The 10,732-nt window shown below is 42.3% G+C and overlaps 1 protein-coding gene across 1 annotated transcript in view; it reads right to left on the bottom strand.

The window, feature by feature from the left end:
• Positions 1 to 10,732, bottom strand: part of LOC145363699 (uncharacterized) — a 375,177-nt gene that overhangs the window by 199,636 nt on the left and 164,809 nt on the right. The gene's annotated exons all lie outside the window — the stretch shown is intronic.

Raw genomic sequence — 10,732 nt, 5'->3', positions numbered from 1 at the left:
AATAATGAATGAACTTCAAACTTTAAGACTGCGATTGATCCAACCCAGCCCAGCGGACTTGTCTAACATAATACAGTTTATGATTCTCAACATTTCCTCCTTCGATATATTGGCATTCTCGAGAGTGTTCACACATCTCTCCCTGACCTCAACATCTATCATCTCCTTCTCAGTGTTGAATACACACACAAAGTACTTATGAAGGATCTCACCGAATTTTTGTGGCTACACACATAACTTTTCACCACTGTACATGACATTTTTCATTCTGTTCCTGGGTCATGGGCATCGCTAGCTGACCAGCATTTGTTGTGTCCGCCTAATTACCCTTGACAGAGGGCAATTGAATGTCAATCACATTGTCATGGCTCCTGAATCACATGCAGGCAAGGCCAGGTAAAGAAGGCAGATTTCTTCCCCTAAAGGACATCAGTGATCCAATTGGGTTTTCTTGACAAACGACAATGTTTTCAAGATCATCGGTAATTTTTTTTAATTCCAGATTTTTTGTTTATGAATTCAAATTCCGCCATCTATTGTAGCGCGATCCAAGAATGTGGTCCCAATACATTGGCTGAGTTTCTGGATTAATAGTCTAGCAATAATACTACCCAACTATTATTGCTCCCCCGTGCAACTAATCTGTTCTTGCTATCCCTTTGCTCATCTTGCATGCATTAAAAAAGTTGGAATTCCTCTTGTTCCTATTTGCTAAATACATTTCATGACCCCTTTTAGCCCTTCTGATTCCACGTTTAAGTTCCTTTCAATTTTCACTATACTCCTCACGGATCAGTTTTTAAATGCCTCGATCTACAGTTTATTTTGTTATCTCCTGTTAACAAATTTTACAACTTCCATTGTCATCCATCGGGTTTTAATATTACGACATCACATTTGAGACGGCAAATACAGAACGTGGCTTCGCATCTCATCCAGTATTTGGACCACGCCTGAGTTCAGGACTCACCGATTATTGACAACACGGAACACTTTGTGCAACAGGAGATACCCTAAATACATTAAGGGTAGGATGTTGAACGTGGGACTTCCAAATTCCTGAGTGTGCGTATGTGTGTGTGTGTGTGAGTGTGTGTGTGTGAGTGCGTGAGTGTGAGTGTGTGTGTGTGTGTGTGTGTGTGTGTGTGTGTGGGAGAGAGAGAGAGAGAGACAGAGCGAGAAAGAGAGGGAGAGAAACAGACAGAGCGAGACAGAGACTGACAAACAGATAAAGAGAGTCAGAGAGACAGAGACAGCTACGCACTGGGCCACTCTGATGGTCCTGCGAAATAATTGCTACTTTTTCCACTGTTGAAATCCACCAGCGAGCGTGGTGAACGGACAAATTAGTAATTTCTTCAGCTCCTCTCTGAACTTGTTCTGGGCCACCGCATAGATAAAGACATTGTTGCAGGAACTGAGAGACTGGAACATGTTGGTTGCCTCTTGAAGGATATAGTCAGGGCTATTGAAATCCAGGCTGGTGAGGTAACCCGCACCTGCGAGCCGTGCGTAGAGGAAATGTCCGACGTAGGTAGCCCATAGGAGAAGAAAACTGAGCGAGATGGCGAAGAGCAGGACAATGGACCTCCTGCGGTTTTCCATCTCTGGGTCTCCCTGGTTCTCGGTGCCCCGGAGTCTCCTGCGGGCTCTACTGGCCACTAAGATGTGTCTCACAGTCAGGGCGTTGAGTAGCAGGATGAGAAGGAACGGAAGAAGGGGAGTTAAGATTTTGTCCAGCCAGTCATAGGCCAGCCAGGCTGGCGATATGTAGAAGGCGACCTTCATATCGCAGAACCAGGGCACCCCATCCAGGATGTATAAAGGCCGGTAGACAAAGTAGTAAGGGAAGTTTTCCATACAGCTGAGGGCACAGACTATTCCTATAACCCACAATGCTGTTTTCTCGGTGCAGTATCTGGTCTTCAGGCTCTGACAGCAGATGGCGACGAAACGGTCGATGGTGAAAGCCACAGTCAACCAAACTGAACCATCCCGAGTGGCAAAGGCCAGCAAGGCGATGGCTCTACAGGCGGGGGTGGTGGATAGGACACTGTTAGAAAAGTAGATGCGACCGATCCGATTGAGGATGACGGCAGAAATGATGACCAGGAAATCACTCACGGCAATCGCCACCAGGTAGTAGGTGATGCACCGGGAGAGTCCACACCGCCCTCGGCATAAGATTACAATCGCCAACAAGTTGGCTGTGAGAGGTAAAAAAAAAGTGAAACGTTACAGAGCGGAATCTAAACACCAGTTACTGACTCATCCAATCAATTACCAAATCCGTCCTGATCTTACCCTGAGCCTCAGACTCCCGCAGTTGGTGTTCGTTCAATATCCAATGCTGAACTAAACATGTGTCATTGTAGAAAACATTGCAATCTGAGCTCGCCACAAACTCTGTATCCTGGTCAGCTCGTGGTTAGTTACCCAACTTCAGCTCATTCGGAATAATTACCACTGATGCCGTTGTTCATAACAGGCCCAGTACATTAATCAAGTCTATGCTCGCTGATCTTTACTGATTCCCAGTACAGCAGCGTCTCGTTTTTAATAATATCATCCTCCTCATCTTTCAATACCTTCATAGTATCTTCATTCTAGGTCCTTGTCGCTTCCTGCAGCTTACCTCCAACTCTGTCCCCTGATGTGTCCCTGATATTTATCCCGCCATAGTTGCATCTTTAGCTGTCGAGGCCCTAATATCTGGAACTTCAGCTCTCAACGGTTGTTTCTCGCCATCTCTCTTTAGGACTTCCATTGTAACCTAACTCTTTGATCAAATTTTGTATGAAATATCTACTTATGTCCTTCGGTTTTAAATGTCTTTGTGAAAGCTTCCCCCATAAGTACTGCAGTGGCTGAAAAAACAAGAGCAGCTTTACCTTTTCCACTGGCAATCAGAGATGAGTAATAATTGGCGGCATGGTGGCACAGTGGTTATCACTTCTTCCTCACAGTGACAGGAACCCGGGTTAAATTGCGAGGCACTGTGTGGAGTTTGTATGTTCTCCCCGTTTCTGCATGGGTTTCTCCTGGGCAGTCCTATTTCCTCCCACAGTCCAAAGATGTGAGTGTTAGGTTAATTGGCCATGCTAAATTGCCCCTTTGTGTCAGGGGTGCTAGCACTGTAATTGCGAGGGATTAAGGGGATAGGGCTGGGTGGGATTATGGTCGGTGGAGACTCGATGGGCCGAATGGCCTCCTTCTGATTCTTCGCTTCTAAATGTTGACCTTGCCACAGACACCCATAAAAATATCCAAACGAAAAATCAAATGTAGAAATTTATCAGCACAAGAAAAACGTGCATCACAGATTTAAACTCTTGAGTGTCCATTCATCCGATTGAAACCTTTCCTTAATTAAATCCTATGACTACATTAATACTGGAGGCTGTCCAGTAATAAATCATGGTATTGTAACTATTAAGTCATTGCAGCTGCCGCACTGCAAATTCTTGTGATCACGATATGATTTTTCTTTAATATCGGATTTCATCTAATTCAAAGAATGCAATGTAATAGTTAATTCACCAATAAATCACAGCATGAAAATACATGGTACTTCTCTGTTACGCGGTATTGTTCCAAAATTGCATTCAGAACACCAGAGAATTTTGCTACCTTTAATGAAACTCAGAGTTAAACAATATAGCAGATGCAAAGTCATCAATTATAGTTCAAATTAGGCTACCCAGTTAAATGCATTTCTACCTTTGTGCAGCATATTAAGTTGAATAATATCTTGGAATGTTCTATGACTCAATCAAGTAAAGCATAGAATTTACCATTATACGGTATAATATCAAATAAGGCACCTATATACATACGGCAGTACCCCGTTGGAGTCCCTTAAACTCATTAGTGCTAAATAGAATAATTAGCCCGTTCCTGAAAGAGAAGATACCCAAATTATTGTTTTTTTTTAAAAACGAAACAATGTAAATAACTTTTTTTTGAGATTTGTCTCTTACCAGGGACACCAATAGCAGCAAGAATAGGATAGTAAATGGCATAGAAGAGACCTTTCGCTGGCCCATGCATCGTCTCTCAGGAACTAAAGGGTTTTCAGAAGCTTAAAACTATTCTCTGCGACACATTCAAAGAGGCCCTCATTTATTCTGAATGAGAGTCTCTGGAGGGACAATTAGGTAACAACTTGCTCCTTCGTCACACTTCAGTAAACAAACAGATTAACTCACCATTTCATGTGTTCCACTTGCCATAACGGCAGCGTGGATAATTACATTTTGCATTTGGGCCGATTGAGGACAACAGATTTTGTGTTTTGCCTATCCCCACAAAACCATGGCTTTGTGTCCCCTCCAAGTGGAATGGATGGCGGTAGACACTGAACTGTGGTCCGATATTTAACCAAATATTGTCACTTCCAATCTCTGACACACTACCAACTATTGACTGTTTTCTGGTGCCAGATCAGCTCTTGCATTTGGTTTATTCATCAGTTCATAATGCTCCCAAAGTATTTCAGTGAACTATTACAAATCACGACCAGTTCACATGGGGGGAGGGGATCAATTCAGCTGGAGATAGTTCCATTTAAATTCTGGGCCATATGGAAACTGTGCAATGCTTCCTTTGTCCAGCTGAGCTACAAAGGCAGTGAAGGCCTCCAAATACTCGCGTTCGGAGTCTCTGATGTCGTCACATTTGTCAAATGGCCTCTTGTAAAATAAACACAAACACCATCAGATGAAAAAAATTCTGAAACCTGGATTAGAAATTTTATCACAAAGTGCACTGGGAACAGAGACACTGTCCATGTAATATATATAAAAAATAAATACACTGAAACGGGAATAGCTGTGACAGAACAGACCATAATTTGAACAGTGTCAGTCATAGTTTGATGCAAAATGAGACATGGTTAACGCAGTAGCAATTCAAATAGCGTTGCATGCAATAACAAATAGTCAGGGTTAATGCCGTAATTAACGTGTCAGCTAACTGGAATATAGACATGGTCCAATGCAATTATAACTGGGGCAGGGTCTGGAATATCGAGGTTTCAATAACCGTGGTAGGAAATTCCACGGGTAGGGGAAAATAGGCCAAAACATATCCAGAAACAGAAAATTAAAACAGGTTAAAATGAAGAGAATTGGAAATAGAGTCGTAAAAGAGAAGTTAACATGCAAAATCCGAATGAGAGGAAGACGCAGCTGAGACTTACAACAAGAATACGTAAAAAGCACAGAAAATTCAGAACCAATGGAAAGGGAAGAGGAGGAAAATTAAAAAAAACAATGAGTGTGATGCATAGATTTAAAAATCTGGTGAAATCGTAACTGAAGTGACTCAGAAATTCTGTAAAACGGCTTCTGTTTTAACTTCAATCAGATTTCCTTGATAGTTCGACAGTTTATGGTTTGACAACTGGCTGGTGAGGATTTACCATTCGGTCTTGTCTCATAAATAAATATACACTCTGTTCATCCTTCTGACAGTGTCAGTACTTCCCGCTGGAGATGCTGCCAGAGAGCATTGTGGTCCTACTTTCTTCCCTGTTATCCATTGAAAATTACCGACAAAGATCTGGCGGTAACACAGCCAGATGCAATCCCGAAACAGTATGTTCTCTCTGACCTACCATGTCTGCCCCTTGCTATTTGAAATATTTTCCTGCTTGTCATCCGTTGAGTCGGCAGTTACTCGGGAAATCTGTGTTTTTTATTCATTTGTGGGACATGGGAGTCACTGGCTGGCCAGCATTTATTGCCCATCCCTAGTTGCCCTTTAACTGAATGGCTTGCCTGGCCATTTCAGCGGGCAATTCAGAGTCAACCACATTGCTATTGCTCTGGAGTCACATGTACATCAGACCGGGTAAGGACGGCAGATGTCCTTCCCTAAACGCCATTTGTGAAACAGATCGTTTTTTTTTCTACAATCGAGGTTGGTTTCATGGTTATCAGTAGACTCTAAATTCCAGATTTTTTTTAAAATTCAAATTCTACCATCTGCCGGGTATTCAGAACATTAGCTGATTTTCTGGACTAATTTTCTAGCGACATTAGCACTAGGCCTCCCATCATGCGATTTTTGAAACGATTTCCTTCAATTCAGATGCACAGAAACAACGAACATTAAATGTTTATTCCCCCGTTTTCAGGATGTGTTGAGTGTTGGGGCCTCGAAAGTTTCCAAATGATTTGATGACAGGACCCAAGGTCTGCTGCTAAATCTACTAACCACCAATATATTTAGGAAAGTAAATGCCAAAGAGAATGTTAGGCGTTTACAAACAGAGATAGATGTGTTAAGTGAGTGGATACATACCCATTGAATGAAGTTTAACGTGAGCAAATGTGGCATAATTAATCTTGGCAGTAAAAAGTTGAAATAATTTAAACACCTAAATAGTGAGAGACTGCAGAGGTCTGAGATTCAGGGGGACCTGCGTGTCCTAGCGAATGAATGATAAACTGGAGTATACAAGCACAGCAAATAATGAGAATATTGTCGTTTATTGTGAGTTGGTGTCAATCAAAAAAGGGTGTTAATGCGTTAGTTGTGGAGGCCATGAGTGGGGTCACATCTGGCGTACTGTGCAGAAGATTGTCTCTGTAGCAATTTCACAACTGTGTTTATCACTGAGGGGCTTAGATTCGGTTTTCCTTCGGGGGTCCTTTTAGCTCAATTGGCTTCACAGTTGAATTGTGATGCAAAGCAGCACTTACAGCGTTCAATTCCCGTACTAGGTGAAGTAATTACTGAAGTTGCCGCCTTCTCAAACTTATCCCCTTGTTTTGGGTGTGGCGTGAACCTCAGGTTAAATCACCACCAGCCTGTAGTCATCTGGGACGATATCGACGTTACCTTTATTGTTTCTTTTTATCAATGTTAGAGCGCTGTCTCCGAAACATTACTGTGGGGTTTTTTGTATGGGACTCGCTACATACAGTGTAGCAGTGCGGGTTCCAAGGAACGGAAACATACCGCACTGTCAGTCATGAACATGCTGTCGTCCATCAGCTCGACAATCTTGGCAGTTTTATTCAATGTAGCTGAAAAGATGTCACTGATGTCGGTGTGTTTGTACAGTACAGAATGTGAAGCATGTACTGTGGATACTGCTGGAGACTCTGACTGTACCAGGGCACATAAGATTTGGAATCGCTTGTCTTTAATTTGGAGGTTATTGTGACGTTACTTTCTTTTTCAACTGTCTTTTCGGCAACCGGCTGCTCCACTGTGTCTTGGTAACTCCATTCTAACGTAAAATTATAGTAACAGTAAAAAACAATCAGTATCAGCCTCATTCTATTAATTCCAGCCTTCCGGACTACCTGGATCCACTGCAGAATGCTTACTGCCACAACAGGTCCACAGCAGACAGCATTTCCCTGCCCCTGTGCTTAACCCTGGAACACCTCGATAACACATTCACCTATCTCAGACTCCTATTCATTGACTACAACACAGCCTTCAACACTATTATTCCCACCAAACTCATCTCCAAACTCCATGTCCTGGGCCTCGGGATCTCCCTTTGCGGCTGGATCCTGAACTTCCTAACTCACAGACCATAAACAGTAACGATAGGCAACAACGCCTCCTCCACAATCATCTGCAACTCCACTGCCCCACAAGGCAGTGTTCTCAGCAGCTCTTTGTACACCTGTGTGGCCAAATTCCCCTCCAACATGATTTTCAAGTTTGCTGATGACACCACCGTAATGGGACGGATCTCAAACAATGACGAGACAGGGTACAGGAATGAGATAGAGAATCTGGTGAACTGGTGCAGCAACAATAATCTCTCCCTCAATGTCAACAAAACGAACGAGATTGTCATCGACTTCAGAAAGTGTAAAGAACATGCCACTGTCAACATCAATGGGAATGTAGGAAGTGTCGAGATCTTCAAGCTTTTAAGTGTCCAGATCACCAACAACCTGTGCTAGTTCCGCCCCCCCACCACACCCCCATGCCGACACTATAGTTAAGAAAGCCCACCGATGCCTCGACTTTCTCAGAAGAATAAGAAAATTTGGCATGTCAGCTACGACTCTTACCAACTTTTACAGATGCACCATAGAAAGCATTCTTTCTGGTTGTATCACAGCTTGATATGACTCCTGCTCTGCCCAACAAAACAAAAGGAACTGCAAAAGGATTTGAATGTAGCCCAATCCATCAGGCAAACCAGCCTCCCCTCCAGTGGCTCTGACTGCATTTCCCACTGCCTCGGCAAAGCAGCCAGCATAATTATGGACCTCACGCACCCCGAACATTCTCCCTTCCACGTTCACCCTTCAGGAAGAAGATACAAAAGTCTGAGGTCAGGTACCAACCTGCCAAGGAACAGCTTCTTCTCTGCTGCTGTCAGACTTTTGAATGGACACACCCTGCAATATGTTGATCTTTCTCTACAAGTTCGCTATGACTGTAACACTACATTCTGCATGGTCTCATTTCCTTCTCTATGAACGGTATGTTTTGTCTGTATAGCGCAAGAAACAATACTTTTCATTGTATGTTAATACATATAACAACATTAAATCAAATCAAAGTTTGAGATTTTTACCCTTTGAGCAACAGGAGATAGATTGGCGAAGGAACTCAGGAAAGCTTTAATAAGTTTTAGATACCTATTAAAGATGAGGCTGAGTTTAACTGGCACACTTTTGCTTTCCACTTCAGCCTTGGGTACATGTAGACACTCGATCACTTCCTTCTCTCCTTGTAACCCTGCTTCCCTCTGGACAGGAGTCATTTGCTGTGCAACTTGCTCAATGAAAGCTTCTGCTGCCGCATTCATTGCAAACAACAACCCACAGCGTGATCAATGAAGTTACTGCAATTTGATTGGCCTAAGTGAGGCTAATTCTTAGTTGGCTGAAGGGGTGCGTGATCAGCCTGTAACTGGACACAGTGGGCATCATAAATTTCAACTTGTTTTCTCGATGGTGTTGGTCATTTGCTGACGCTATTTCCCATTAATAGAGACATCATAGAGTCATAGAGTCATTGTACCCTGACCGGCCGTCTAAGGTGTCATTTACTCATGGAACTATCCTTGTCATTAAGAAATGTTTTGCTATCTATATCGCTATTTGTTCAGGATGGAATATATATAAATTATATGTACAATGGATAAAAATTAGAAATGCATATCTACAATTCCTTTCCAGAATGCTCACATCCCAATGATGAAGGAAGCAGTAAATGCTAAAATCCAGCTAGATTATCGAATTTGCTGCCTCAGAATTTAGAGACGGCGTTAGGGTTATGTGAAGTAGATTTACTGGTATGGAATCATAGATGTTGGACATCAAACATAGGCAATGACTAGATGTGCTAAGATTATTTTCATTTGAGCAAAAGACGATTGAGAGGAAATTCAGCACAACTGATGAAAATCATAAGTGGTTTAGATTGAGCAGATGAGAAACACATGCCTCAATTGGGACAAAACGTTTAATTAGGATGTCACTGTCGTAATCTGATTGAAAAAAGAGTGAGACTGGAGATGGCTCTTTTTAATGTACTTGAAATGATTTGCTCGGAAGAGTAGTCGAAACAGATTGAACAGTACCAACCGAAAATCGATTAATATATTCTAAAGGGACAAACTTGTTCCAATTTTGGGAGGGAAATGCAGAATCCGTAGCGAAATCGATAGATGTCTCAAAGAGCAGTATTAGTAACGTAGTTAATGAGACATTTCCTCAGAAGAGTACTAGTGTGATTCAGTTCAAAGGAAGTGGAAGTTTGCAACCTCCTTCTAACCACAATGAAACTCATCGGGTGCCAAAACAGGCCGCAGTCAGTTTTTGTATGAGAGAATCATTGAGTTCTATCACTGTGTCAAACTGATCTTGCGAATCCACAAATGTACAGTGCAGTGTCACTCAGCTGTAGAACAGTGACAGTTAAAGTTGATAATTTTGTGAATTTGTTTAGTTCAGAGGTGAACCGATTCCCGATATTTTTGGCTTTTCCCGAACTGCCACTGGCACTTCTCCACACAATCATCTCCGGGGCTTCGCCTGGATACTTTCGGTACCAGTACAGATCATACCGGCTTGCTGTTGTCGAATAGTTACATTCAGTTCGGAAAGTCTGTCCCATTTTCAGAATGACTGATGACCAATCTTGGGACACAGAATCTTGGCTGGTACCTAGTTGATAGATTGAAAGAACAGCTTCAAGTTAATGGTGAATTATTAAGAACGAATACTTTTGTTCAAAAGTTTGCAGCAGAACAGCCCGTGGACACTTACCGAATGCTAAGTAGGTGAGGGTAATTGAAAAGAAGAATTTGAAATGCATGATATCAAGCAATCCCAGTCACAATATATCTCTCCAATTTGATTTGACTATCAAGATTCTCTGCTTTGCAGGGAAGCCGATGGAGTGTCTTGTATCTTATACAGAGAAGGTCGCAGTAATATTTGCCAATGAGAAATCGAATGTGCCGGTTTAAACAAATCAGCAGCATCCAATAGCCGCCTCTGAAATGAATTAGCATATGAAAGGAAAGCGGGAGAGCAAGTTTGATTGGATGAAAATACAAGGCATGTTAATTAATCCCCGGGATGTTGTTCTCGCTGGTGTTTCCTCACTTATTTCAAAACAAAATCCCGAGAGGAAGACTTCAACCCGATGGACACATGGCTCTTATTAAATATTTGATACAATGCCCCAGCAGGATATTTAGTTTTATAGGGTAAATAAGGATAACCGATAAGTTGCATCT

Source organism: Carcharhinus amblyrhynchos, unplaced genomic scaffold (genome assembly GCF_965287045.1).
Source record: "Carcharhinus amblyrhynchos unplaced genomic scaffold, sCarAmb.v2.hapA scaffold_39, whole genome shotgun sequence".
NCBI lineage: Eukaryota > Metazoa > Chordata > Chondrichthyes > Carcharhiniformes > Carcharhinidae > Carcharhinus > Carcharhinus amblyrhynchos.
Note: the sequence above shows the minus strand (reverse complement) of the source record. Positions and strands in the feature narration are given on the sequence as shown.